At 59.7% G+C, this 27,568-nt stretch overlaps 1 long non-coding RNA gene across 7 annotated transcripts in view; it reads left to right on the top strand.

Moving 5' to 3' along the window:
* LOC308200502 overlaps window positions 1–27,568 on the top strand; it is a 208,134-nt gene that overhangs the window by 91,206 nt on the left and 89,360 nt on the right. The window lies entirely within an intron of this gene.

Below are 27,568 nucleotides of genomic sequence, written 5' to 3'. Positions count from 1 at the left end.
AGTACACTCACTGGACTCTCTGCACTGCATCCCCAGTGGTGCCAGTGCAGTCTCTGCACTCACTGAAGTGCATCTCCAGTGGTGCCAGTGATCTCTCTGGACTCACTGCACTGCATCCCCAGTGGTGCCAGTGCACTCTCTGGACTCACTGCACTGCATCCCCAGTGGTGCCAGTGCACTCTCTGGACTCACTGCACTGCATCTCCAATGGTGCCAGTGCACTCTCTGGACTCACTGCACTGCATCCCCAGTGGTGCCAATGCACTCTCTGGACTCACTGCTGTGCATCCCCAGTGGTGCCAGTGCACTCTCTGGACTCACTGTACTGCATCCCCAGTGGTGCCAGTGCACTCTCTGGACTCACTGCACTGCATCCCCATTGGTGCCAGTGCACTCTCTGGACTCACTGCACTGCATCCCCAGTGGTGCCAGTGCACTCTCTGGAATCACTGCAGTGCATCACCAGTGGTGCCACTGCACTCTCTGGACTCACTGCACAGCATCCCCAGTGGTGCCAGAGCACTCTCTGGACTCACTGCACTGCATCCCCAGTGGTGCCAGTGCACTCTCTGGACTCACTGATGTGCATCTCCAGTGGTGCCAGTGAACTCTCTGGACTCACTGCAGTGCATCCCCAGTGGTGCCAGTGCACTCTCTGGACTCACTGCACTGCTTCCCCAGTGGTGCCAGTGCACTCTCTGGACTCACTGCACTGCATTCCCTCTGGTGCCAGTGCACTCTCTGGACTCACTGCACTGCATCTCCAATGGTGCCAGTGCACTCTCTGGACTCACTGCACTGCATCCCCAGTGGTGCCAATGCACTCTCTGGACTCACTGCTGTGCATCCCCAGTGGTGCCAGTGCACTCTCTGCACTCACTTCACTGCATCCCCAGTGGTGCCAGTGCACTCTCTGGACTCTCTGCACTGCATCCCCAGTGCTGCCTGTGCACTCTCTGGACTCACTGCACTGCATCACCAGTGGTGCCACTGCACTCTCTGGACTCACTGCACTGCATCCCCAGTGGTGCCAGTGCACTCCCTGCACTCACTGCACTGCATCCCCAGTGGTGCCAGTGCACTCACTGGACTCACTGCAGTGCATTCCCTCTGGTGCCAGTGCACTCTCTGGACTCACTGCACTGCATCCCCAGTGGTGCCAGTGCACTCTCTGGACTCACTGCAGTGCATCCCCAGTGGTGCCAGTGCACTCTCTGGACTCACTGAAGTGCATCCCCCGTGGTGCCAGTGCGATCTCTGGACTCACTGCACTGCATTCCCAGTGGTGCCAGTGCACACTCTGGACTCACTGCACTGCATCCCCAGTGGTGCCAGCGCACTCTCTGGACTCACTGCAGTGCATCCCCAGTCTTGCCAGTGCACTCTCTGGACTCACTGCACTGCATCCACAGTGGTGCCAGTGCACTCTCTGGACTCACTGCACTGCATCCCCAGTGGTGCCAGTACACTCTCTGGACACACTGAAGTGCATTCTCAGTGGTGCCAGTGCACTCTCTGGACTCACTGCGCTGCATCCCCAGTAGTGCCAGTACACTCACTGGACTCACTGCACTGCATCCCCAGTGGTGCCAGTGCAGTCTCTGCACTCACTGAAGTGCATCTCCAGTGGTGCCAGTGAACTCTCTGGACTCACTGCAGTGCATCCCCAGTGGTGCCAGTGCACTCTCTGGACTCACTGCACTGCATCCCCAGTGGTGCCAGTGCACTCTCTGGACTCACTGCACTGCATCCCCAGTGGTGCCAGTGCACTCTCTGGACTCACTGCACTGCATCCCCAGTGGTGCCAGTGCAGTCTCTGGACTCACTGCAGTGCATCCCAAGTGGTGCCAATGCACTCTCTGGACTCACTGCAGTGCATCCCCAGTGGTGCCAGTACACTCACTGGACTCACTGCACTGCATCCCCAGTGGTGCCAGTGCAGTCTCTGCACTCACTGAAGTGCATCTCCAGTGGTGCCAGTGATCTCTCTGGACTCACTGCACTGCATCCCCAGTGGTGCCAGTGCACTCTCTGGACTCACTGCACTGCATCCCCAGTCCTGCCAGTGCACTCTCTGGACTCACTGCACTGCATCTCCAATGGTGCCAGTGCACTCTCTGGACTCACTGCACTGCATCCCCAGTGGTGCCAATGCACTCTCTGGACTCACTGCTGTGCATCCCCAGTGGTGCCAGTGCACTCTCTGGACTCACTGTACTGCATCCCCAGTGGTGCCAGTGCACTCTCTGGAGTCACTGCACTGCATCCCCATTGGTGCCAGTGCACTCTCTGGACTCACTGCACTGCATCCCCAGTGGTGCCAGTGCACTCTCTGGACTTGCTGCACTGCATCCCCAGTGGTGCCAGTGCACTCTCTGGACTCACTGCACTGCATCCCCAGTGTTGCCAGTGCAGTCTCTGGACTCACTGAAGTGCATCTCCAGTGGTGCCAGTGAACTCTCTGGACTCACTGCAGTGCATCCCCAGTGGTGCCAGTGCACTCTCTGGACTCACCGCACCGCATCCCCAGTGGTGCCAGTGCACTCTCTGGATTAACTGCAGTGCATCACCAGTGGTGCCACTGCACTCTCTGGACTCACTGCACAGCATCCCCAGTGGTGCCAGAGCACTCTCTGGTCTCACTGCACTGCATCCCCAGTGGTGCCAGTGCAGTCTCTGCACTCACTGAAGTGGATCTCCAGTGGTGCCAGTGAACTCTCTGGACTCACTGCAGTGCATCCCCAGTGGTGCCAGTGCACTCTCTGGACTCACTGCACTGCATCCCCAGTGGTGCCAGTGCACTCTCTGGACTCACTGCACTGCATTCCCTCTGGTGCCTGTGCACTCTCTGGACTCACTGCACTGCATCTCCAATGGTGCCAGTGCACTCTCTGGACTCACTGCACTGCATCCCCAGTGGTGCCAATGCACTCTCTGGACTCACTGCTGTGCATCCCCAGTGGTGCCAGTGCACTCTCTGCACTCACTTCACTGCATCCCCAGTGGTGCCAGAGCACTCTCTGGACTCTCTGCACTGCATCCCCAGTGCTGCCTGTGCACTCTCTGGACTCACTGCACTGCATCCCCAGTGGTGCCACTGCACTCTCTGGACTCACTGCACTGCATCCCCAGTGGTGCCAGTGCACTCCCTGCACTCACTGCACTGCATCCCCAGTGGTGCCAGTGCACTCCTGGACTCACTGCAGTGCATTCCCTCTGGTGCCAGTGCACTCTCTGGACTCACTGCACTGCATCCCCAGTGGTGCCAGTGCACTCTCTGGACTCACTGCAGTGCATCCCCAGTTGTGCCAGTGCACTCTCTGGACTCACTGAAGTGCATCCCCCGTGGTGCCAGTGCGATCTCTGGACTCACTGCACTGCATTCCCAGTGGTGCCAGTGCACACTCTGGACTCACTGCACTGCATCCCCAGTGGTGCCAGTGCACTCTCTGGACTCACTGCGCTGCATCCCCAGTGGTGCCAGTACACTCACTGGACTCACTGCACTGCATCCCCAGTGGTGCCAGAGCAGTCTCTGGACTCACTGCACTGCATCCCCAGTGGTGCCAGTGCACTCTCTGGACTCACTGCACTGCATCCCCAGTGGTGCCAGTGAAGTCTCTGGACTCACTGCACTGCATCTCCAATGGTGCCAATGCACTCTCTGGACTCACTGCACTGCATCCCCAGTGGTGCCAATGCACTCTCTGGACTCACTGCTGTGCATCCCCAGTGGTGCCAGTGCACTCTCTGGACTCACTGCACTGCATCCCCAGTGGTGCCAGTGCACTCTGTGGACTCACTGCTGTGCATCCCCATTGGTGCCAGTGCACTCTCTGGACTCACTGCACTGCATCCCCAGTGGTGTCAGTGCACTCTCTGGACTCACTGCACTGCATCCCCAGTGGTGTCAGTGCACTCTCTGGACTCACTGCAGTGCATCCCAAGTGGTGCCAATGCACTCTCTGGACTCACTGCACTGCATCCCCAGTGGTGTCAGTGCACTCTCTGGACTCACTGCACTGCATCCCCAGTGGTGCAAATGCACTCTCTGGACTCACTGCAGTGCATCCCAAGTGGTGCCAATGCACTCTCTGGACTCACTGCAGTGCATCCCCAGTGGTGCCAGTACACTCACTGGACTCACTGCACTGCATCCCCAGTGGTGCCAGTGCAGTCTCTGCACTCATTGAAGTGCATCTCCAGTGGTGCCAGTGATCTCTCTGGACTCACTGCACTGCATCCCCAGTGGTGCCAGTGCACTCTCTGGACTCACTGCACTGCATCCCCAGTGGTGCCAGTGCACTCTCTGGACTCACTGCACTGCATCTCCAATGGTGCCAGTGCACTCTCTGGACTCACTGCACTGCATCCCCAGTGGTGCCAATGCACTCTCTGGACTCACTGCTGTGCATCCCCAGTGGTGCCAGTGCACTCTCTGGACTCACTGTACTGCATCCCCAGTGGTGCCAGTGCACTCTCTGGACTCACTGCACTGCATCCCCATTGGTGCCAGTGCACTCTCTGGACTCACTGCACTGCATCCCCAGTGGTGCCAGTGCACTCTCTGGACTTGCTGCACTGCATCCCCAGTGGTGCCAGTGCACTCTCTGGACTCACTGCACTGCATCGCCAGTGTTGCCAGTGCACTCTCTGGACTCACTGCACTGCATCCCGAGTGGAGCCCGTGCACTCTCTGGACTCACTGCACTGCATCCCCAGTGGTGCCAGTGCACTCTCTGGACTCACAGCAGTGCATCCCCAGTGGTGCCAGTGCACTCTCTGGACTCACTGAAGTGCATTCTCAGTGGTGCAAGTGCACTCTCTGGACTCACTGCACTGCATCCCCAGTGGTGGCAGTGCGCTCTCTGGACTCACTGAAGTGCATCCCCAGTGGTGCCAGTACACTCTCTGGACTCACTGAAGGGCATTCTCAGTGGTGCCAGTGCACTCTCTGGACTCACTGCAGTGCATCCCCAGTGGTGCCAGTGCACTCTCTGGACTCACCGCACCGCATCCCCAGTGGTGCCAGTGCACTCTCTGGATTAACTGCAGTGCATCACCAGTGGTGCCACTGCACTCTCTGGACTCACTGCTGTGCATCCCCAGTGGTGCCAGTGCACTCTCTGGACTCACTGTACTGCATCCCCAGTGGTGCCAGTGCACTCTCTGGAGTCACTGCACTGCATCCCCATTGGTGCCAGTGCACTCTCTGGACTCACTGCACTGCATCCCCAGTGGTGCCAGTGCACTCTCTGGACTTGCTGCACTGCATCCCCAGTGGTGCCAGTGCACTCTCTGGACTCACTGCACTGCATCCCCAGTGTTGCCAGTGCAGTCTCTGGACTCACTGAAGTGCATCTCCAGTGGTGCCAGTGAACTCTCTGGACTCACTGCAGTGCATCCCCAGTGGTGCCAGTGCACTCTCTGGACTCACCGCACCGCATCCCCAGTGGTGCCAGTGCACTCTCTGGATTAACTGCAGTGCATCACCAGTGGTGCCACTGCACTCTCTGGACTCACTGCACAGCATCCCCAGTGGTGCCAGAGCACTCTCTGGACTCACTGCACTGCATCCCCAGTGGTGCCAGTGCAGTCTCTGCACTCACTGAAGTGCATCTCCAGTGGTGCCAGTGAACTCTCTGGACTCACTGCAGTGCATCCCCAGTGGTGCCACTGCACTCTCTGGACTCACTGCACTGCATCCCCAGTGGTGCCAGTGCACTCTCTGGACTCACTGCACTGCATCCCCAGTGGTGTCAGTGCACTCTCTGGACTCACTGCAGTGCATCCCAAGTGGTGCCAATGCACTCTCTGGACTCACTGCACTGCATCCCCAGTGGTGTCAGTGCACTCTCTGGACTCACTGCACTGCATCCCCAGTGGTGCAAATGCACTCTCTGGACTCACTGCAGTGCATCCCAAGTGGTGCCAATGCACTCTCTGGACTCACTGCAGTGCATCCCCAGTGGTGCCAGTACACTCACTGGACTCACTGCACTGCATCCCCAGTGGTGCCAGTGCAGTCTCTGCACTCATTGAAGTGCATCTCCAGTGGTGCCAGTGATCTCTCTGGACTCACTGCACTGCATCCCCAGTGGTGCCAGTGCACTCTGTGGACTCACTGAACTGCATCCCCAGTGGAGCCCGTGCACTCTGTGAACTCACTGCAGTGCATCCCCAGTGGTGCCAGTGCACTCTCTGGACTCACTGAAGGGCATCCCCAGTGGAGCCAGTGCGATCTCTGGACTCACTGCACTGCATCCCCAGTGGTGCTAGTGCACTCTCTGGACTCACTGCACTGCATCTCCAGTGGTGCCAGAGCACTCTCTGGACTCACTGTAGTGCATCCCCAGTGGTGCCAGTGCACTCTGTGGACTCACTGCGGTGCATCCCCATTGGTGCCAGTGCACTCTCTGGACTTACTGCACTGCATCCCCAGTGGTGCCAGTGCACTCTCTGGACTCACTGCAGTGCATCCCCAGTGGTGCAAGTGCACTCTCTGGACTCACTGCAGTGCATCCCAAGTGGTGCCAATGCACTCTCTGGACTCACTGCAGTGCATCCCCAGTGGTGCCAGTACACTCACTGGACTCACTGCACTGCATCCCCAGTGGTGCCAGTGAACTCTCTGGACTTGCTACACTGCATCCCCAGTGGTGCCAGTGCACTCTCTTGACTCACTGATGTGCATCCCCAGTGGTGCCTGTGCACTCTCTGGAGTAACTGCAGTGCATCCCCAGCGGTGCCAAAGCACTCTCTGGACTCCCGGCACCGCATCCCCAGTGGTGCCAGTGCACTCTCTGGGCTCACTGCAGTGCATCCCCAGTGGTGCCAGTGCACTCTCTGGAGTCACTGCACTGCATCCCCAGTGGTGCCAATGCACTCTCTGGACCTCCGGCACCGCATCCCCAGTGGAGCCAGTGCACTCTCTGGACTCGCGGCACTGCATCCCCAGTGGTTCCAGTGCACTCTCTGGACTCACTGAAGTGCATTCTCAGTGGTGCAAGTGCACTCTCTGGACTCACTGCACTGCATCCCCAGTGGTGCCAGTGCGCTCTCTGGACTCACTGAAGTGCATCCCCAGTGGTGCCAGTACACTCTCTGGACTCACTGAAGGGCGTTCTCAGTGGTGCCAGTGCACTCTCTGGACTCACTGCAGTGCATCCCCAGTGGTGCCAGTGCACTCTCTGGACTCACCGCACCGCATCCCCAGTGGTGCCAGTGCACTCTCTGGAGTAACTGCAGTGCATCACCAGTGGTGCCACTGCACTCTCTGGAATCACTGCACAGCATCCCCAGTGGTGCCAGAGCACTCTCTGGACTCACTGCACTGCATCCCCAGTGGTGCCAGTGCACTCTCTGGACTCACTGCACTGCATCCCCAGTGGTGCCAGAGCACTCTCTGGACTCACTGCACTGCATCCCCAGTGGAGCCAGTGCGATCTCTGGACTCACTGCACTGCATCCCCAGTGGTGCCAGTGCACTCTGTGGACTCACTGAACTGCATCCCCAGTGGTGCCCGTGCACTCTGTGAACTCACTGCAGTGCATCCCCAGTGGTGCCAGTGCACTCTCTGGACTCACTGAAGGGCATCCCCAGTGGAGCCAGTGCGATCTCTGGACTCACTGCACTGCATCCCCAGTGGTGCTAGTGTACTCTCTGGACTCACTGCACTGCATCTCCAGTGGTGCCAGAGCACTCTCTGGACTCACTGTAGTGCATCCCCAGTGGTGCCAGTGCACTCTGTGGACTCACTGCGGTGCATCCCCATTGGTGCCAGTGCACTCTCTGGACTTACTGCACTGCATCCACAGTGGTGCCAGTGCACTCTGTGGACTCACTGCAGTGCATCCCCAGTGGTGCAAGTGCACTCTCTGGACTCACTGCAGTGCATCCCAAGTGGTGCCAATGCACTCTCTGGACTCACTGCAGTGCATCCCCAGTGGTGCCAGTACACTCACTGGACTCACTGCACTGCATCCCCAGTGGTGCCAGTGAACTCTCTGGACTTGCTACACTGCATCCCCAGTGGTGCCAGTGCACTCTCTTGACTCACTGATGTGCATCCCCAGTGGTGCCTGTGCACTCTCTGGAGTAACTGCAGTGCATCCCCAGCGGTGCCAAACACTCTCTGGACTCCCGGCACCGCATCCCCAGTGGTGCCAGTGCACTCTCTGGGCTCACTGCAGTGCATCGCCAGTGGTGCCAGTGCACTCTCTGGAGTCACTGCACTGCATCCCCAGTGGTGCCAATGCACTCTCTGGACCTCCGGCACCGCATCCCCAGTGGAGCCAGTGCACTCTCTGGACTCGCGGCACTGCATCCCCAGTGGTTCCGGTGCACTCTCTGGACTCACTGCACTGCATCCCCAGTGGTGCCAGTGCTCTCTCTGGACTCACTGCACTGCATCCCCAGTGGTGCCAGTGCACTCTCTGGACTCACTGCACTGCATCCCCAGTGGTGCCAGTGCTATCCCTGGACTCACTGTAGTGCATCCCCAGTGGTGCCAGTGCACTCTCTGGACTCACTGCAGTGCATCCCCAGTGGTGCCAGTGCACTCTCTGGACTCACTGCACTGCATCCCCAGTGCTGCCAGTGCACTCTCTGGACTCACTGCAGGGCATCCCCGGTGGAGCCAGTGTGCTCTCAGGACTCACTGTAGTGCATCTCCAGTGGTGCCAGTGCACTCTCTGGACTCACTGCACTGCATCCCCAGTGGTGCCAGTGCACTCTCTGGCGTCACTGCACTGCATCCCCCGTGGTGCAAGTGCACACTCTGGACTCACTGGAGTGCATCCCAAGTGGTGCCAATGCACTCTCTGGAGTCACTGCAGTGCATCCCCAGTGGTGCCAGTACACTCACTGGACTCACTGCACTGCATCCCCAGTGGTGCCAGTGCAGTCTCTGCACTCACTGAAGTGCATCTCCAGTGGTGCCAGTGATCGCTCTGGACTCACTGCACTGCATCCCCAGTGGTGCCAGTGCACTCTCTGGACTCACTGCACTGCATCCCCAGTGGTGCCAGTGCACTCTCTGGACTCACTGCACTGCATCTCCAATGGTGCCAGTGCACTCTCTGGACTCACTGCACTGCATCCCCAGTGGTGCCAATGCACTCTCTGGACTCACTGCTGTGCATCCCCAGTGGTGCCAGTGCACTCTCTGGACTCACTGTACTGCATCCCCAGTGGTGCCAGTGCACTCTCTGGACTCACTGCACTGCATCCCCATTGGTGCCAGTGCACTCTCTGGACTCACTGCACTGCATCCCCAGTGGTGCCAGTGCACTCTCTGGACTTGCTGCACTGCATCCCCAGTGGTGCCAGTGCACTCTCTGGACTCACTGCACTGCATCCCCAGTGTTGCCAGTGCAGTCTCTGCACTCACTGAAGTGCATCTCCAATGGTGCCAGTGAACTCTCTGGACTCACTGCAGTGCATCCCCAGTGGTGCCAGTGCACTCTCTGGACTCACCGCACCGCATCCCCAGTGGTGCCAGTGCACTCTCTGGAGTAACTGCAGTGCATCACCAGTGGTGCCACTGCACTCTCTGGACTCACTGCACAGCATCCCCAGTGGTGCCAGAGCACTCTCTGGACTCACTGCACTGCATCCCCAGTGGTGCCAGTGCAGTCTCTGCACTCACTGAAGTGCATCTCCAGTGGTGCCAGTGAACTCTCTGCACTCACTGAAGTGCATCCCCAGTGGTGCCAGTGCACTCTCTGGACTCACTGCACTGCATCCCCAGTGGTGCCAGTGCACTCTCTGGACTCACTGCACTGCATCCCCAGTGGTGCCAGTGCACTCTCTGGACTCACTGCACTGCATCCCCAGTGGTGCCAGTGCACTCTCTGGACTCACTGCACTGCATCCCCAGTGGTGCCAATGCACTCTCTGGACTCACTGCTGTGCATCCCCAGTGGTGCCAGTGCACTCCCTGCACTCACTGCACTGCATCCCCAGTGGTGCCAGTGCACTCACTGGACTCACTGCAGTGCATTCCCTCTGGTGCCAGTGCACTCTCTGGACTCACTGCACTGCATCCCCAGTGGTGCCAGTGCACTCTCTGGACTCACTGCAGTGCATCCCCAGTGGTGCCAGTGCACTCTCTGGACTCACTGAAGTGCATGCCCCGTGGTGCCAGTGCGATCTCTGGACTCACTGCACTGCATTCCCAGTGGTGCCAGAGCACTCTCTGGACTCTCTGCACTGCATCCCCAGTGCTGCCTGTGCACTCTCTGGACTCACTGCACTGCATACCCAGTGGTGCCACTGCACTCTCTGGACTCACTGCACAGCATCCCCAGTGGTGCCAGAGCACTCTCTGGACTCACTGCACTGCATCCCCAGTGGTGCCAGTGCACTCACTGGACTCACTGCAGTGCATTCCCTCTGGTGCCAGTGCACTCTCTGGACTCACTGCACTGCATCCCCAGTGGTGCCAGTGCACTCTCTGGACTCACTGCAGTGCATCCCCAGTGGTGCCAGTGCACTCTCTGGACTCACTGAAGTGCATCCCCCGTGGTGCCAGTGCGATCTCTGGACTCACTGCACTGCATTCCCAGTGGTGCCAGTGCACACTCTGGACTCACTGCACTGCATCCCCAGTGGTGCCAGTGCACTCTCTGGACTCACTGCAGTGCATCCCCAGTGGTGCCAGTGCACTACTGGACTCACTGCACTGCATCCACAGTGGTGCCAGTGCACTCTCTGGACTCACTGCAGTGCATCACCAGTGGTGCCAGTACACTCTCTGGACACACTGAAGTGCATTCTCAGTGGTGCCAGTGCACTCTCTGGACTCACTGCGCTGCATCCCCAGTGGTGCCAGTACACTCACTGGACTCACTGCACTGCATCCCCAGTGGTGCCAGTGCACTCTCTGGACTCACTGCACTGCATCCCCAGTGGTGCCAGTGCACTCTCTGGACTCACTGCACTGCATCCCCAGTGGTGCCAGTGCACTCTCTGGACTCACTGCAGTGCATCCCCAGTGGTGCCACTGCACTCTCTGGACTCACTGCACTGCATCTCCAATGGTGCCAGTGCACTCTCTGGACTCACTGCACTGCATCCCCAGTGGTGCCAATGCACTCTCTGGACTCACTGCTGTGCATCCCCAGTGGTGCCAGTGCACTCTCTGCACTCACTTCACTGCATCCCCAGTGGTGCCAGAGCACTCTCTGGACTCACTGCACTGCATCCCCAGTGCTGCCTGTGCACTCTCTGGACTCACTGCACTGCATCCCCAGTGGTGCCACTGCACTCTCTGGACTCACTGCACTGCATCCCCAGTGGTGCCAGTGCACTCCCTGCACTCACTGCACTGCATCCCCAGTGGTGCCAGTGCACTCACTGGACTCACTGCAGTGCATTCCCTCTGGTGCCAGTGCACTCTCTGGACTCACTGCACTGCATCCCCAGTGGTGCCAGTGCACTCTCTGGACTCACTGAAGTGCATCCCCCGTGGTGCCAGTGCGATCTCTGGACTCACTGCACTGCATTCCCAGTGGTGCCAGTGCACACTCTGGACTCACTGCACTGCATCCCCAGTGGTGCCAGTGCACTCTCTGGACTCACTGCAGTGCATCCCCAGTGTTGCCAGTGCACTCTCTGGACTCACTGCACTGCATCCACAGTGGTGCCAGTGCACTCTCTGGACTCACTGAAGTGCATCACCAGTGGTGCCAGTACACTCTCTGGACACACTGAAGTGCATTCTCAGTGGTGCCAGTGCACTCTCTGGACTCACTGCGCTGCATCCCCAGTGGTGCCAGTACACTCACTGGACTCACTGCACTGCATCCCCAGTGGTGCCAGTGCAGTCTCTGCACTCACTGAAGTGCATCTCCAGTGGTGCCAGTGAACTCTCTGGACTCACTGCAGTGCATCCCCAGTTGGTCCAGTGCACTCTCTGGACTCACTGCACTGCATCCCCAGTGGTGCCAGTGCACTCTCTGGACTCACTGCACTGCATCCCCAGTGGTGCCAGTGCACTCTCTGGACTCACTGCACTGCATCTCCAATGGTGCCAATGCACTCTCTGGACTCACTGCACTGCATCCCCAGTGGTGCCAATGCACTCTCTGGACTCACTGCTGTGCATTCCCAGTGGTGCCAGTGCACTCTCTGGACTCACTGCACTGCATCCCCAGTGGTGCCAGTGCACTCTGTGGACTCACTGCTGTGCATCCCCATTGGTGCCAGTGCACTCTTTGGACCAACTGCACTGCATCCCCAGTGGTGCCAGTGCACTCTTTGGACTCACTGAAGTGCATTCTCAGTGGTGCAAGTGCACTCTCTGGACTCACTGCACTGCATCCCCAGTGGTGCCAGTGCGCTCTCTGGACTCACTGAAGTGCATCCCCAGTGGTGGCAGTACACTCTCTGGACTCACTGAAGGGCATTCTCAGTGGTGCCAGTGCACTCTCTGGACTCACTGCAGTGCATCCCCAGTGGTGCCAGTGCACTCTCTGGACTCACCGCACCGCATCCCCAGTGGTGCCAGTGCACTCTCTGGAGTAACTGCAGTGCATCACCAGTGGTGCCAGTGCACTCTCTGGAATCACTGCACAGCATCCCCAGTGGTGCCAGAGCACTCTCTGGACTCACTGCACTGCATCCCCAGTGGTGCCAGTGCACTCTCTGGACTCACTGCACTGCATCCCCCGTGGTGCCAGAGCACTCTCTGGACTCACTGCACTGCATCCCCAGTGGAGCCAGTGCGATCTCTGGACTCACTGCACTGCATCCCCAGTGGTGCCAGTGCGCTCTCTGGAGTCACAGCACTGCATCCCCAGTGGTGCCCGTGCACTCTGTGAACTCACTGCAGTGCATTCCCAGTGGTGCCAGTGCACTCTCTGGACTCACTGAAGGGCATCCCCAGTGGAGCCAGTGCGATCTCTGGACTCACTGCACTGCATCCCCAGTGGTGCTAGTGCACTCTCTGGACTCACTGCACTGCATCTCCAGTGGTGCCAGAGCACTCTCTGGACTCACTGTAGTGCATCCCCAGTGGTGCCAGTGCACTCTGTGGACTCACTGCGGTGCATCCCCATTGGTGCCAGTGCACTCTCTGGACTCACTGCACTGCATCCCCAGTGGTGCCAGTGCACTCTGTGGACTCACTGCAGTGCATCCCCAGTGGTGCAAGTGCACTCTGTGGACTCACTGCAGTGTATCCCAAGTGGTGCCAATGCACTCTCTGGACTCACTGCAGTGCATCCCCAGTGGTGCCAGTACACTCACTGGACTCACGGCACTGCATCCCCAGTGGTGCCAGTGAACTCTCTGGACTTGCTACACTGCATCCCCAGTGGTGCCAGTGCACTCTCTGGACTCACTGATGTGCATCCCCAGTGGTGCCTGTGCACTCTCTGGAGTAACTGCAGTGCATCCCCAGCGGTGCCAAAGCACTCTCTGGACTCCCGGCACCGCATCCCCAGTGGTGCCAGTGCACTCTCTGGGCTCACTGCAGTGCATCCCCAGTGGTGCCAGTGCACTCTCTGGAGTCACTGCACTGCATCCCCAGTGGTGCCAATGCACTCTCTGGACCCCCGGCACCGCATCCCCAGTGGAGCCAGTGCACTCTCTGGACTCGCGGCACTGCATCCCCAGTGGTTCCAGTGCACTCTCTGGACTCACTGCACTGCATCCCCAGTGGTGCCAGTGCTATCCCTGGACTCACTGTAGTGCATCCCCAGTGGTGCCAGTGCACTCTCTGGACTCACTGCAGTGCATCCCCAGTGGTGCCAGTGCACTCTCTGGACTCACTGAAGTGCATTCTCTGTGGTGCCAGTGCACTCTCTGGACTCACTGCAGTGCATCCCCAATGGTGCCAGTGCACTCACTGGACTCACTGCACTGCATCCCCAGTGGTGCCAGTGCACTCTCTGGGCTCACTGCAGGGCATCCCCAGTGGTGCCAGTGCACTCTCTGGACTCGCGTCAATGCATCCCCAGTGGTGCTAATGCACTCTCTGGGCTCACTGCACTGCATCCCGAGTGGTGCCAGTGCACTCTCTGGACTCACTGCAGTGCATCCCCAGTGGTGCCAGTGCACTCTCTGGACTCACTGCAGTGCATCCCTAGTGGTGCCAGTGCACTCTCTGGACTCACTGCAGTGCATCCCCAGTGGTGCCAGTGCACTCTCTGGACTCACTGAAGTGCATTCTCCGTGGTGCCAGTGCAGTCTCTACACTCACTGAAGTGCATCCCCAGTGGTGCCATTGAACTCTCTGGACTCACTGCACTGCATCCCTAGTGGTGCCAGGGCACTCTCTGCAGACACTGCAGTGCATCCCCAAGGGTGACAGTGCACTCTCTGGACTCACTGCACTGCATCCCCAGTGGTGCCAGTGCACTCTCTGGACTCACTGCAGGGCATCCCCAGTGATGCCAGTGCACTCTCTGGACTCACTGCACTGCATCCCCAGTGGTGCCAGTGCACTCTCTGGACTCACTGCACTGCATCCCCAGTCCTGCCAGTGCACTCTCTTGACTCACTGCACTGCATCCCCAGTGGTGCCAGTGCACTCTCTGGACTCACTGAAGTGCATTCTCAGTGGAGCCAGTGCACTCTCTGGACTCACTGCACTGCATCCCCAGTGGTGCCAGTGCACTCTCAGGACTCACTGCACTGCATCCCCAGTGGTGCCAGTGCTATCCCTGGACTCACTGTAGTGCATCCCAAGTGGTGCCAGTGCACTCTATGGACTCACTGCAGTGCATCCCCAGTGGTGCCAGTGCACTCTCTGGACTCACTGAAGTGCATTCTCAGTGGTGCCAGTGCACTCTCTGGACTCACTGCAGTGCATCCCCAGTGGTGCCAGTGCACTCTCTGGACTCACTGAAGTGTATTCTCAGTGGTGCCAGTGCACTCTCTGGACTCACTGCAGTGCATCCCCAGTGGTGCCAGTGCACTCACTGGACTCACTGCAGTGCATCCCCAGTGGTGCCAGTGCACTCTCTGGGCTCACTGCAGGGCATCCCCAGTGGTGCCAGTGCACTCTCTGGACTCACTGCACTGCATCCCCAGTGGTGCCAGTGCACTCTCTGGACTCACTGCAGTGCATCCCCTGTAGTGCCATTGCACTCTCTGCACTCACTTCACTGCATCGCCAGTGATGCCTTTGCACTCCCTGGACTCACTGCACTGCTCCAGCCGGGGCAGCCGCTCCAGCCGCGGTAGCCCTCCAGCCTTGGCAGCCGCTCCACTCGGTAGCGGCTGGAGCGGCTGCCGCGGCTGGAGCGGCTGGAGCGGCTGCCGCGGCTGGAGCGGCTGCCGCGGTTGGAGCGGCTGCCGCGGCTGGAGCGGCTGGAGCGGCTGCCGCGGCTGGAGCGGCTGGAGCGGCTGCCGCGGCTGGAGCGGCTGGCGCGGCTTGAGGAGCTACCGCGGCTGGAGCGGTTAACGCGGCTGGAGCGGATGCCGAGGCTGGAGCGGATGCCGCGGCTGGTGCGGCTGGAGAGGCTGCCGCGGCTGGAGCAGTGCAGTGAGTCCAGAGAGTGCACTGGCACCTTGGGGATGCAGTTCAGTGAGTAAAGAGAGTGCACTGGCACCATTGGGGATGCAGTGCAGTGAGTCCAGAGAGTGCACTGGCACCACTGGGGATGCAGTGCAGTGAGTCCAGAGAGTGCACTGGCACCACTGGGGATGCAATGCAGTGAGTCCAGAGAGTGCACTGGCACCACTGGGCATGCAGTGCTGTGAGTCCAGAGAGTGCCCCGGCAACACTGGAAATGCACTGCAGTTAGTCCAGAGAGTGCACTGTCACCACTGGGGATGCAGTGCCGTGAGTCCAGAGAATGCACTGGCACCACTGGGGATACGGTGCCGGGAGTCCAGAGAGTGCACTGACACCACTGGGGATGCGGTGCCTGGAGTCCAGAGAGTGCAATGGCACCACTGGGGATGCACTGCAGTGAGTCCAGAGTGCACTAGCACCACTGGGGATGCAGAGCAGTGAGTCCAGAGAGTGCACTGGCACCACTGAGGTTGCATTTCAGTGAGTCCAGAGAGTGCCGCTCCAGCCTCGGCATCCGCTCCAGCCGAGTCAACCCCGCGGTAACCCCTCCAGCCGCGGCAGACGCTCCAGCCGCGGCAGCCGCTCCAGCCGCTCCAGCCGCGGCAGCCGCTCCAGCCCCTCCAGCCGCGCCAGCCTCTCCATCCGCGGCAGCCGCTCCAGCCGCGGCAGCCGCTCCAGCCGCTCCAGCCGCGGTAGCCGCTCCAGCCGCTACCGAGTGGAGCGGCTGCCACGGCTGGAGGGCTACCGCGGCTGGAGCGGCTGCCGCGGATGTAGCAGTGCAGTGAGTCCAGGGAGTGCACTGGCACCGCTGGGGATGCAGCGCAGTGACTCCAGAGAGTGCACTGACACCACTGGGGATGCCCTGCAGTGAGTCCAGAGAGCGCACTGGCACCACTGGGGATGCCCTGCAGTGAGTCCAGAGAGTGCACTGGCACCACTGGGGATGCAGTGCAGTGAGTCCAGAGAGTGCACTGGCACCACTGGGGATGCAGTGCAGTGAGTCCAGAGAGTGCACTGGCACCACTGGGGATGCACTGCAGTGAGTCCAGAGAGTGCACTGGCACCACTGGGGATGCAGTGCAGTGAGTCCAGAGAGTGCACTGGCACCACTGGGGATGCAGTGCAGTGAGTCCAGAGAGTGCACTGGCACCACTGAAAATGCACTTCAGTGTGTCCAGAGAGTGCACTGGCACCACTGGGGATGCAGTGCAGTGAGTCCAGAGAGTGCACTGGCACCACTGGGGATGCAGTGCAGTGAGTCCAGTGAGTGCACTGGCACCACTGGTGATGCAGTGCAGTGATACCAGAGAGTGGCGCTCCAGCCTCGGTTTCCGCTCCAGCCGCGTCAACCGCTCCAGCCGCGGTAGCCCCTCCAGCCGCGGCAGACGCTCTAGACGCTTCAACCGCGTCAGCCTCTCCAGCCGCGTTAGCCCCTCCAGCCGCGGCAGCACCTCCAGCCGCGGCAGCCGCTCCAGCCGCTCCAGCCGCGGTAACCGCTCCAAACGCGGCAGGAGCTCCAGCCGCGGCAGCCGCTCCAGCCGCTCTAGCCGCGGCAGCCGCTCCAGCCGCTACCGAGTGGAGCGGCTGCCACGGCTGGAGCGGTTGCCGCGGTTGGAGCGCCTGCCGCGTTTGGAGCGGCTGCCGCGGCTTCGGCGGCTGGAGCGGCTGCCGCGGTTGGAGAGTCTGCCGCGTATGCCGCGGACGGAGCGGCTGCCGCGGCTGGAGCGGCTGCCGCGGCTGCAGCGGCTGCCGAGGCTGGAGGGCTACCGCGGCTGGAGCGACTGCCGAGGCTGTAGTAGTGCAGTGAGTCCAGAGAGTGCACTGGCACCACTGGGGATGCAGTGCAGTGAGTCCAGAGAGTGCACTGTCACCTTTGGGGATGCACTACACTGTCTGCAGAGTGCCCTGGCACCACGAGGGATGCAGTGCAGTGAGTCCAGTGAGTGTACTGGCACCACTGGGGATGCAGCGCAGTGAGTCCAGAGAGTGCACTGGCACCACTGAGAATGCACTTCAGTGTGTCCAGAGAGTGTACTGGCACCACTGGTGATGCACTGCAGTGAGTCCAGAGAGTGCACTGGCACCAATGTGGATGCAGTGCAGTGAGTCCAGACAGAGCACTGGCAGCACAGGGGTTGCAGTGCAGTGAGTCCAGAGTGCATTAGCACCACTGGGGATGCATTGAGGCGAGTCCAGAGAGTGCACTGGCACCACTGGGGATGCACTGCAGTCACTCCAGAGAGTGCACTGGCACCACTGGGGATGCGGTGCAGTGAGTCCAGAGAGTGCACTGGCACCATTGGGGATGCAGTGCAGTGAGTCCAGAGAGTGCACTGGAACCACTGGGGATGCGGTGGCGGGAGTCCAGAGAGTGCTTTGGCACCACTGGGGATGCAGTACAGTGAGTCCAGAGAGTGCACTGGCACCACTGGGGATGCGGTGCAGTGAGTCCAGAGAGTGCACTGGCACCACTCAGGTTGCAGTGCGGGGAGTCCAGAGAGTGCACTGGCACCACTGGGGATGCAGCACAGTGAGTCCAGAGAGTGCACTGGCACCACTGGGTATGCAGTGCAGTGAGTCCAGAGAGTGCACTGTCACCGCTGGGGATGCACTTCAGTGAGTCCAGAGAGTGCACTGGCACCACTGGGGATGCAGTGCAGTGAGTCCAGAGAGTGCTCTGGCACAACTGGGGATGCAGTGCAGTGACTCTAGAGAGTGCACTGGCACCAGTGCGGATGCGGTGCAGTGAGTCCTGAGAGTGCACTGGCACCAGTGCGGATGCGGTGCAGTGAGTCCTGAGAGTGCACTGGCACCACAGGTGATGCAGTGCAGTGAGTCCAGAGAGTGCACTGGCACCACAGGTGATGCACTCCAGTGAGTCCAGAGAGTGCACTTGCACCACGGGGGATGCAGTGCAGTGACGCCAGAGAGTGCACTGGCAGCATTGGGGTGCAGTGCAGTGACTCCAGAGAGTGCACTGGCACCACTGGGGATGCAGTGCAGTGAGTCCAGAGAGTGCACTGGCACCACTGGGGATGCACTGCAGTGAGTCCTGAGAGTACACTGGCTCCACCGGGGATGCCCTGCAGTGAGTCCATAGAGTGCACTGGCGATGCAGTGCAGTGAGTCCAGAGAGTGCACTGGCACCACTGGGGATGCAGCGCAGTGAGTCCAGAGAGTGCACTGGCCCCACTGCGGATGCACTGCAGTGAATCCAGAGAGTGCACTGTCACTACAGGGGATGCAGTGCAGTGAGTCCAGAGAGTGCACTGGCACCACTGATAATACACTTCAGTGACTCCAGAGAGTGCACTGGCACCACTGGGGATGCTCTGCAGTGAGTCCAGAGAGTGCACTGGCACCACTGGGGATGCAGTTCAGTGAGTCCAGAGAGTGCACTGGCACCACTGGGGATGCAGTGCAGTGAGTCCAGAGAGTGCACTGGCACCACTGGGGATGCAGTGCTGTGACTCCAGAGAGTGCACTGGCACCACTGGGGATGCACTGCAGTGAGTCCAGAGAGTGCACTGGCACCACTGGGGATGCACTGCAGTGAGTCCAGAGAGTGCACTGGCACCACTGGGGATGCACTGCAGTGACTCGAAAGAGTGCACTGGCACCACTGGGGATGCACTGCAGTGAGTCCAGAGAGTGCACTGGCACCACTGGGGATGCACTGCAGTGAGTCCAGAGATTGCACTGGCACCACTGGGGATGCAGTACAGTGAGTCCACACAGTGCACTAGCACCACTGGGGATGCAGTGCAGTGAGTCCAGAGAGTGCACTGGCACCACTGGTGATGCACTGCAGTGAGTCCAGAGAGTGCTCTTGCACCACAGGGGATGCAGTGCAGTGACTCAAGAGAGTGCACTGGCGCCACTGGGGATGCAGTGCAGTGAGTCCAGAGAGTGCACTGGCACCACTGGGGATGCAGTGCAGTGAGTCCAGAGAGTGCAATGGCACCACTGTGGATGCACTGCAGTGAGTCCAGAGAGTGCACTGGCACCACTGGGGATGCACTGCAGTGAGTCCAGAGAGTGCACTGGCACCACTGGGCATGCACTGCAGTGAGTCCAGAGAGTGTACTGGCACCACTGGGGATGCACTGCAGTGAGTCCAGAGAGTGCACTGGCACCACTGAGAATGCACTTCAGTGAGTCCAGAGAGTGCACTGGCACCACTGGGGATGCACTGCAGTGAGTCCACAGAGTGCACTAGCACTACTGGGGATGCAGTGCAGTGAGTCCAGAGAGTGCGCTGGAACCACTGGGGATGCAGTGCAGTGAGTCCAGAGAGTGCACTGGCACCACAGGGGATGCAGTGCAGTGACTCCAGAGAGTGCACTGGCACCACTGGGGATGCACTGCAGTGAGTCCAGTGAGTGCACTGGCACCACTGGGGATGCAGTGCAGTGAGTCCAGAGAGTGCACTGGCACCACTGGGGAAGCAGTGCAGTGAGTCCAGAGAGTGCAGTGGCACCACTGGGGATGCAGTGCAGTGAGTCCAGAGAGTGCACTGGCAGCACTGGGGATGCAGTGCAGTGAGTCCAGAGAGTGCACTTGCACCACTGGGGATGCATTTCAGTGAGTCCAGAGAGTGCACTGGCACCACTAGGGATGCAGTGCAGTGAGTCCAGAGAGTGCACTGGCACCACTGAGAATGCAGTGCTGTGATTCCGGAGAGCGCACAGGCACCACTGGGGATGCAGTGCAGTGAGTCCAGAGAGTGCACTGGCACCACTGGGGATGCACTGCAGTGAGCCCAGAGAGTGCACTGGCAACAGTGGGGATGCACTGCAGTCAGTCCAGAGAGTGCACTGGCACCACTGGGGAAGCAGTGCAGTGAGTCCAGAGAGTGCAGTGGCACCACGGGGGATGCAGTGCAGTGAGTCCAGTGAGTGTACTGGCACCACTGGGGATGCACTGCAGTGAGTCCAGAGAGTGCACTGGCACCACTGAGAATGCACTTCAGTGAGTCCAGAGAGTGCACTGGCACCACTGGGGATGCACTGCAGTGAGTCCAGAGAGTGCAGTGACACCACTGGGGATGCCCTTCAGTGAGTCCAGAGAGTGCACTGGCACCACTGGGGATGCAGTGCAGTGAGTCCAGAGAGTGCACTGGCACCACTGGGGATGCAGTGCAGTGACTCCAGAGAGTGCACTGGCACCAGTGGGGATGCACTGCAGTGAGTCCAGTGAGTGCACTGGCACCACTGGGGATGCAGTGCAGTGAGTCCAGAGAGTGCACTGGCACCACTGGGGAAGCAGTGCAGTGAGTCCAGAGAGTGCAGTGGCACCACTGGGGATGCAGTGCAGTGAGTCCAGAGAGTGCACTGGCAGCACTGGGGATGCAGTGCAGTGAGTCCAGAGAGTGCACTTGCACCACTGGGGATGCATTTCAGTGAGTCCAGAGAGTGCACTGGCACCACTGGGGATGCAGTGCAGTGAGTCCAGAGAGCGCACAGGCACCACTGGGGATGCAGTGCAGTGAGTCCAGAGAGTGCACTGGCACCACTGGGGATGCACTGCATTGAGCCCAGAGAGTGCACTGGCACCACTGGGGATGCACTGCAGTGAGTCCAGAGAGTGCACTGGCACCACTGGGGAAGCAGTGCAGTGAGTCCAGAGAGTGCAGTGGCACCACTGGGGATGCAGTGCAGTGAGTCCAGTGAGTGTACTGGCACCACTGGGGATGCACTGCAGTGAGTCCAGAGAGTGCACTGGCACCACTGAGAATGCACTTCAGTGAGTCCAGAGATTGCACTGGCACCACTGGGGATGCACTGCAGTGAGTCCAGAGAGTGCAGTGACACCACTGGGGATGCACTGCAGTGAGTCCAGAGAGTGCACTGGCACCAATGGGGATGCAGTGCAGTGAGTCCAGAGAGTGCACTGGCACCACTGGGGATGCAGTGCAGTGAGTCCAGAGAGTGCACTGGCACCACTGGGGATGCGGTGCTGGGAGTCCAGAGAGTGCTTTGGCACCAGTGGGGATGCAGTGCAGTTACTCCAGAGACTGCACTGGCACCACCGGGGATGCAGTGCAGTGAGTCCAGAGAGTGCACTGGCACCACTGGGGATGCAGTGCAGTGAGTCCAGAGATTGCACTGGCACCACTGGGGATGCAGTGCTGTGACTCCAGAGAGCGCACTGGCACCACTGGGGATGCAGTGCAGTGAGTCCAGTGAGTGCACTGGCACCACTGGGGAAGCAGTGCAGTGAGTCCAGAGAGTGCAGTGGCACCACGGGGGATGCACTGCAGTGAGTCCAGAGAGTTCACTGCCACCACTGGGGATGCAGTGCAGTGAGTCCAGTGAGTGTACTGGCACCACTGGTGATGCACTGCAGTGAGTCCAGAGAGTGCACTGACACCACTGAGAATGCACTTCAATGAGTCCAGAGAGTGCACTGGCACCACTGGGGATGCACTGCAGTGAGTCCAGAGAGTGCAGTGGCACCACTGGGGATGCAGTGCAGTGAGTCCAGAGAGTGCTTTGGCACCAGTGGGGATGCACTGCAGTTACTCCAGAGACTGCACTGGCACCACTGGGGATGCACTGCAGTGAGTCCAGAGAGTGCACTGGCACCACTGGGGATGCACTGCAGTGAGTCCAGAGAGTGCACTGGCACCACTGGTGATGCACTGCAGTGAGTCCAGAGAGTGCACTGGCACCACTGGGGATGCACTGCAGTGAGTCCAGAGAGTGCACTGGCACCACGGGGGATGCACTGCAGTGAGTCCAGAGAGTGCACTGGCACCACTGGGGATGCACTGCAGTGAGTCCAGAGAGTGTACTGGCACCACTGGGGATGCAGTGCAGTGAGTCCAGAGAGTGCACTGGCACCACTGAGAATGCACTTCAGTGAGTCCAGAGAGTGCACTGGCACCACTGGGGATGCACTGCAGTGAGTCCACAGAGTGCACTAGCACTACTGGGGATGCAGTGCAGTGAGTCCAGAGAGTGCGCTGGAACCACTGGGGATGCAGTGCAGTGAGTCCAGAGAGTGCACTGGCACCACAGGGGATGCAGTGCAGTGACTCCAGAGAGTGCACAGGCACCACTGGGGATGCAGTGCAGTGAGTCCAGTGAGTGCACTGGCACCACTGGGGATGCAGTGCAGTGAGTCCAGAGAGTGCACTGGCACCACTGGGGAAGCAGTGCAGTGAGTCCAGAGAGTGCAGTGGCACCACTGGGGATGCAGTGCAGTGAGTCCAGAGAGTGCACTGGCAGCACTGGGGATGCAGTGCAGTGAGTCCAGAGAGTGCACTTGCACCACTGGGGATGCATTTCAGTGAGTCCAGAGAGTGCACTGGCACCACTGGGGATGCAGTGCAGTGAGTCCAGAGAGTGCACTGGCACCACTGAGAATGCAGTGCTGTGATTCCAGAGAGCGCACAGGCACCACTGGGGATGCAGTGCAGTGAGTCCAGAGAGTGCACTGGCACCACTGGGGATGCACTGCAGTGAGCCCAGAGAGTGCACTGGCAACAGTGGGGATGCACTGCAGTGAGTCCAGAGAGTGCACTGGCACCACTGGGGAAGCAGTGCAGTGAGTCCAGAGAGTGCAGTGGCACCACGGGGGATGCAGTGCAGTGAGTCCAGTGAGTGTACTGGCACCACTGGGGATGCACTGCAGTGAGTCCAGAGAGTGCACTGGCACCACTGAGAATGCACTTCAGTGAGTCCAGAGAGTGCACTGGCACCACTGGGGATGCACTGCAGTGAGTCCAGAGAGTGCAGTGACACCACTGGGGATGCACTGCAGTGAGTCCAGAGAGTGCACTGGCACCACTGGGGATGCAGTGCAGTGAGTCCAGAGAGTGCACTGGCACCACTGGGGATGCAGTGCAGTGACTCCAGAGAGTGCACTGGCACCACTGGGGATGCACTGCAGTGAGTCCAGTGAGTGCACTGGCACCACTGGGGATGCAGTGCAGTGAGTCCAGAGAGTGCACTGGAACCACTGGGGAAGCAGTGCAGTGAGTCCAGAGAGTGCAGTGGCACCACTGGGGATGCAGTGCAGTGAGTCCAGAGAGTGCACTGGCAGCACTGGGGATGCAGTGCAGTGAGTCCAGAGAGTGCACTTGCACCACTGGGGATGCATTTCAGTGAGTCCAGAGAGTGCACTGGCACCACTGGGGATGCAGTGCAGTGAGTCCAGAGAGTGCACTGGCACCACTGAGAATGCAGTGCTGTGATTCCAGAGAGCGCACAGGCACCACTGGGGATGCAGTGCAGTGAGTCCAGAGAGTGCACTGGCACCACTGGTGATGCACTGCAGTGAGCCCAGAGGATGCACTGGCACCACTGGGGATGCACTGCAGTGAGTCCAGAGAGTGCACTGGCACCACTGGGGAAGCAGTGCAGTGAGTCCAGAGAGTGCAGTGGCACCACTGGGGATGCAGTGCAGTGAGTCCTGTGAGTGTACTGGCACCACTGGGGATGCACTGCAGTGAGTCCAGAGAGTGCACTGGCACCACTGAGAATGCACTTCAGTGAGTCCAGAGATTGCACTGGCACCACTGGGGATGCACTGCAGTGAGTCCAGAGAGTGCAGTGACACCACTGGGGATGCACTGCAGTGAGTCCAGAGAGTGCACTGGCACCACTGGGGATGCACTGCAGTGAGTCCAGAGAGTGCACTGGCACCACTGGGGATGCAGTGCAGTGAGTCCAGAGAGTGCACTGGCACCACTGGGGATGCGGTGCTGGGAGTCCAGAGAGTGCTTTGGCACCAGTGGGGATGCAGTGCAGTTACTCCAGAGACTGCACTGGCACCACCGGGGATGCAGTGCAGTGAGTCCAGAGAGTGCAGTGGCACCACTGGGGATGCAGTGCAGTGAGTCCAGAGATTGCACTGGCACCACTGGGGATGCAGTGCTGTGACTCCAGAGAGCGCACTGGCACCACTGGGGATGCAGTGCAGTGAGTCCAGAGAGTGCACTGGCACCACTGGGGATGCACTGCAGTGAGCCCAGAGAGTGCACTGGCACCAGTGGAGATGCAGTGCAGTGAGTCCAGAGAGTGCACTGGCACCACTGGGGAAGCAGTGCAGTGAGTCCAGAGAGTGCAGTGGCACCACGGGGGATGCACTGCAGTGAGTCCAGAGAGTGCACTGCCACCACTGGGGATGCAGTGCAGTGAGTCCAGTGAGTGTACTGGCACCACTGGTGATGCACTGCAGTGAGTCCAGAGAGTGCACTGGCACCACTGAGAATGCACTTCAATGAGTCCAGAGAGTGCACTGGCACCACTGGGGATGCACTGCAGTGAGTCCAGAGAGTGCAGTGGCACCACTGGGGATGCACTGCAGTGAGTCCAGAGAGTGCTTTGGCACCAGTGGGGATGCACTGCAGTGAGTCCAGAGAGTGCACTGGCACCACTGGGGATGCAGTGCAGTGAGTCCAGAGAGTGCACTGGCACCAGTGGGGATGCACTGCAGTGAGTCCAGAGAGTGCACTGGCACCACTGGGGATGCACTGCAGTGAGTCCAGAGAGTGCACTGGCACCACTGGGGATGCACTGCAGTGAGTCCAGAGAGTGCACTGGCACCACTGGGGATGCACTGCAGTGAGTCCAGAGAGTGCACTGGCACCACTGGGGATGCAGTGCAGTGAGTCCAGAGAGTACACTGGCACCACTGGGGATGCAGTGCAGTGAATCCAGTGAGTGCACTGGCACCACTGGGGATGCAGTGCAGTGAGTCCAGAGAGTGCACTGGCACCACCGATGATGCAGTACAGTGAGTCCAGAGAGTGCACTGGCACCACTGGGGATGTAGTGCAGTGAGTCCAGAGAGTGCACTGTCACTACTGGGGATGCAGTGCAGTGAGTCCAGAGAGTGCACTTGCACCACTGGGGATGCAGTGCAGTGAGTCCTGAGAGTGCACTGGCACCACTGGGGATGCACTGCAGTGAGTCCAGAGATTGCACTGGCACCACTGGGGATGCAGTACAGTGAGTCCACACAGTGCACTAGCACCACTGGGGATGCAGTGCAGTGAGTCCAGAGAGTGCACTGGCACCAGTGGGGATGCAGTGCAGTGAGTCCAGAGAGTGCACTGGCACCACTGTTGATGCACTGCTGTGAGTCCAGAGAGTGCTCTTGCACCACAGGGGATGCAGTGCAGTGACTCAAGAGAGTGCACTGGCAGCACTGGGGATGCAGTGCAGTGAGTCCAGAGAGTGCACTAGCACCACTGGGGATGCAGGGCAGTGAGTCGAGAGGGTGCAATGGCACCACTGCGGATGCACTGCAGTGAGTCCAGAGAGTGCACTGGCACCACTAGGGATGCACTGCAGTGAGTCCAGAGAGTGCACTGGCACCACTGGGGATGCACTGCAGTGAGTCCAGAGAGTGCACTGGCACCACTGAGAATGCACTTCAGTGAGTCCAGAGAGTGCACTGGCACCACTGGGGATGCACTGCAGTGAGTCCACAGAGTGCGCTGGAACCACTGTGGATGCAGTGCAGTGAGTCCAGAGAGTGCACTGGCACCACTGGGGATGCAGTGCAGTGAGTCCAGAGAGTGCACTGGCACCAGTGAGGATGAACTGCAGTGAGTCCAGTGAGTGCACTGGCACCACTGGGGATGCAGTGCAGTGAGTCCAGAGAGTGCACTGGCACCACTGGGGAAGCAGTGCAGTGAGTCCAGAGAGTGCACTGGCGCTACTGGGGATGCAGTGCAGTGAGTCCAGAGAGTGCACTGGCAGCACTGGGGATGCAGTGCAGTGAGTCCAGAGAGTGCACTGGCACCACTGGGGATGCAGTTCAGTGAGTCCAGAGAGTGCACTGGCACCACTGGGGATGCAGTGCAGTGAGTCCAGAGAGTGCACTGGCACCACTGGGGATGCACTTCAGTGAGTCCAGAGAGTGCACTGGCACCACTGGGGATGCACTGCAGTGAGTCCAGTGAGTGCACTGGCACCACTGGGGAAGCAGTGCAGTGAGTCCAGAGAGTGCAGAGGCACCACTGGTGACGCAGTTTAGTGAGTGCAGAGAGTGCACTGGCACCACTGGGGATGCAGTGCAGTGAGTCCAGTGAGTGTACTGGCACCACTGGGGATGCACTGCAGTGAGTCCAGAGAGTGCACTGGCACCACTGAGAATGCACTTCAGTGAGTCCAGAGAGTGCATTGGCACCACTGGGGATGCACTTCAGTGAGTCCAGAGAGTGCACTGGCACCACTGGGGATGCAGTGCTGTGACTCCAGAGAGTGCACTGGCACCACTGGGGATGCAGTGCAGTGAGTCCAGAGAGTGCACTGGCACCACTGGGGATGCGGTGCCGGGAGTCCAGAGAGTGCTTTGGCACCAGTGGGGATGCACTGCAGTTACTCCAGAGACTGCACTGGCACCACTGGGGATGCAGTGCAGTGAGTCCAGAGAGTGCACTGGCACCACTGGGGATGCAGTGCAGTGAGTCCAGAGAGTGCACTGGCACCACTGGGGATGCAGTTCAGTGAGTCCAGAGAGTGCACTGGCACCACTGGGGATGCAGTGCAGTGAGTCCAGAGAGTGCACTGGCACCACTGGGGATGCACTGCAGTGAATCCAGTGAGTGCACTGGCACCACTGATGATGCAGTACAGTGAGTCCAGAGAGTGCACTGGCACCACAGGGGATGCAGTGCAGTGAGTCCAGAGAGTGCACTGGCACCACTGGGGATGCATTGCAGTGAGTCCAGAGAGTGCACTGGCACCACAGATGATGCAGTACAGTGAGTCCAGTGAGTGCACTGGCACCACTGGGGATGTAGTGCAGTGACTCGAGAGAGTGCACTTGCACCACTGGGGATGCAGTGCAGTGAGTCCAGAGAGTGCACTGGCACCACTGGGGATGCAGTGCAGTGAGTCCAGAGAGTGCACTGGCACCACTGGGGATGCAGTGCAGTGAGTCCAGAGAGTGCACTGGCACCACTGGGGATGCAGTGCATTGAGTCCAGAGAGTGCACTGGCACAACTGGGGATGCACTTCAGTGAGTCCAGAGAGTGCACTGGCACCAGTGGGGATGCAGTGCAGTGAGTCCAGAGAGTGCA

Source organism: Anser brachyrhynchus, assembly GCF_964034855.1.
Source record: "Anser brachyrhynchus genome assembly, chromosome: 10".
Taxonomy (NCBI): Eukaryota; Metazoa; Chordata; class Aves; order Anseriformes; family Anatidae; genus Anser; species Anser brachyrhynchus.
This window is presented reverse-complemented; position numbering and strand designations above follow the sequence as displayed.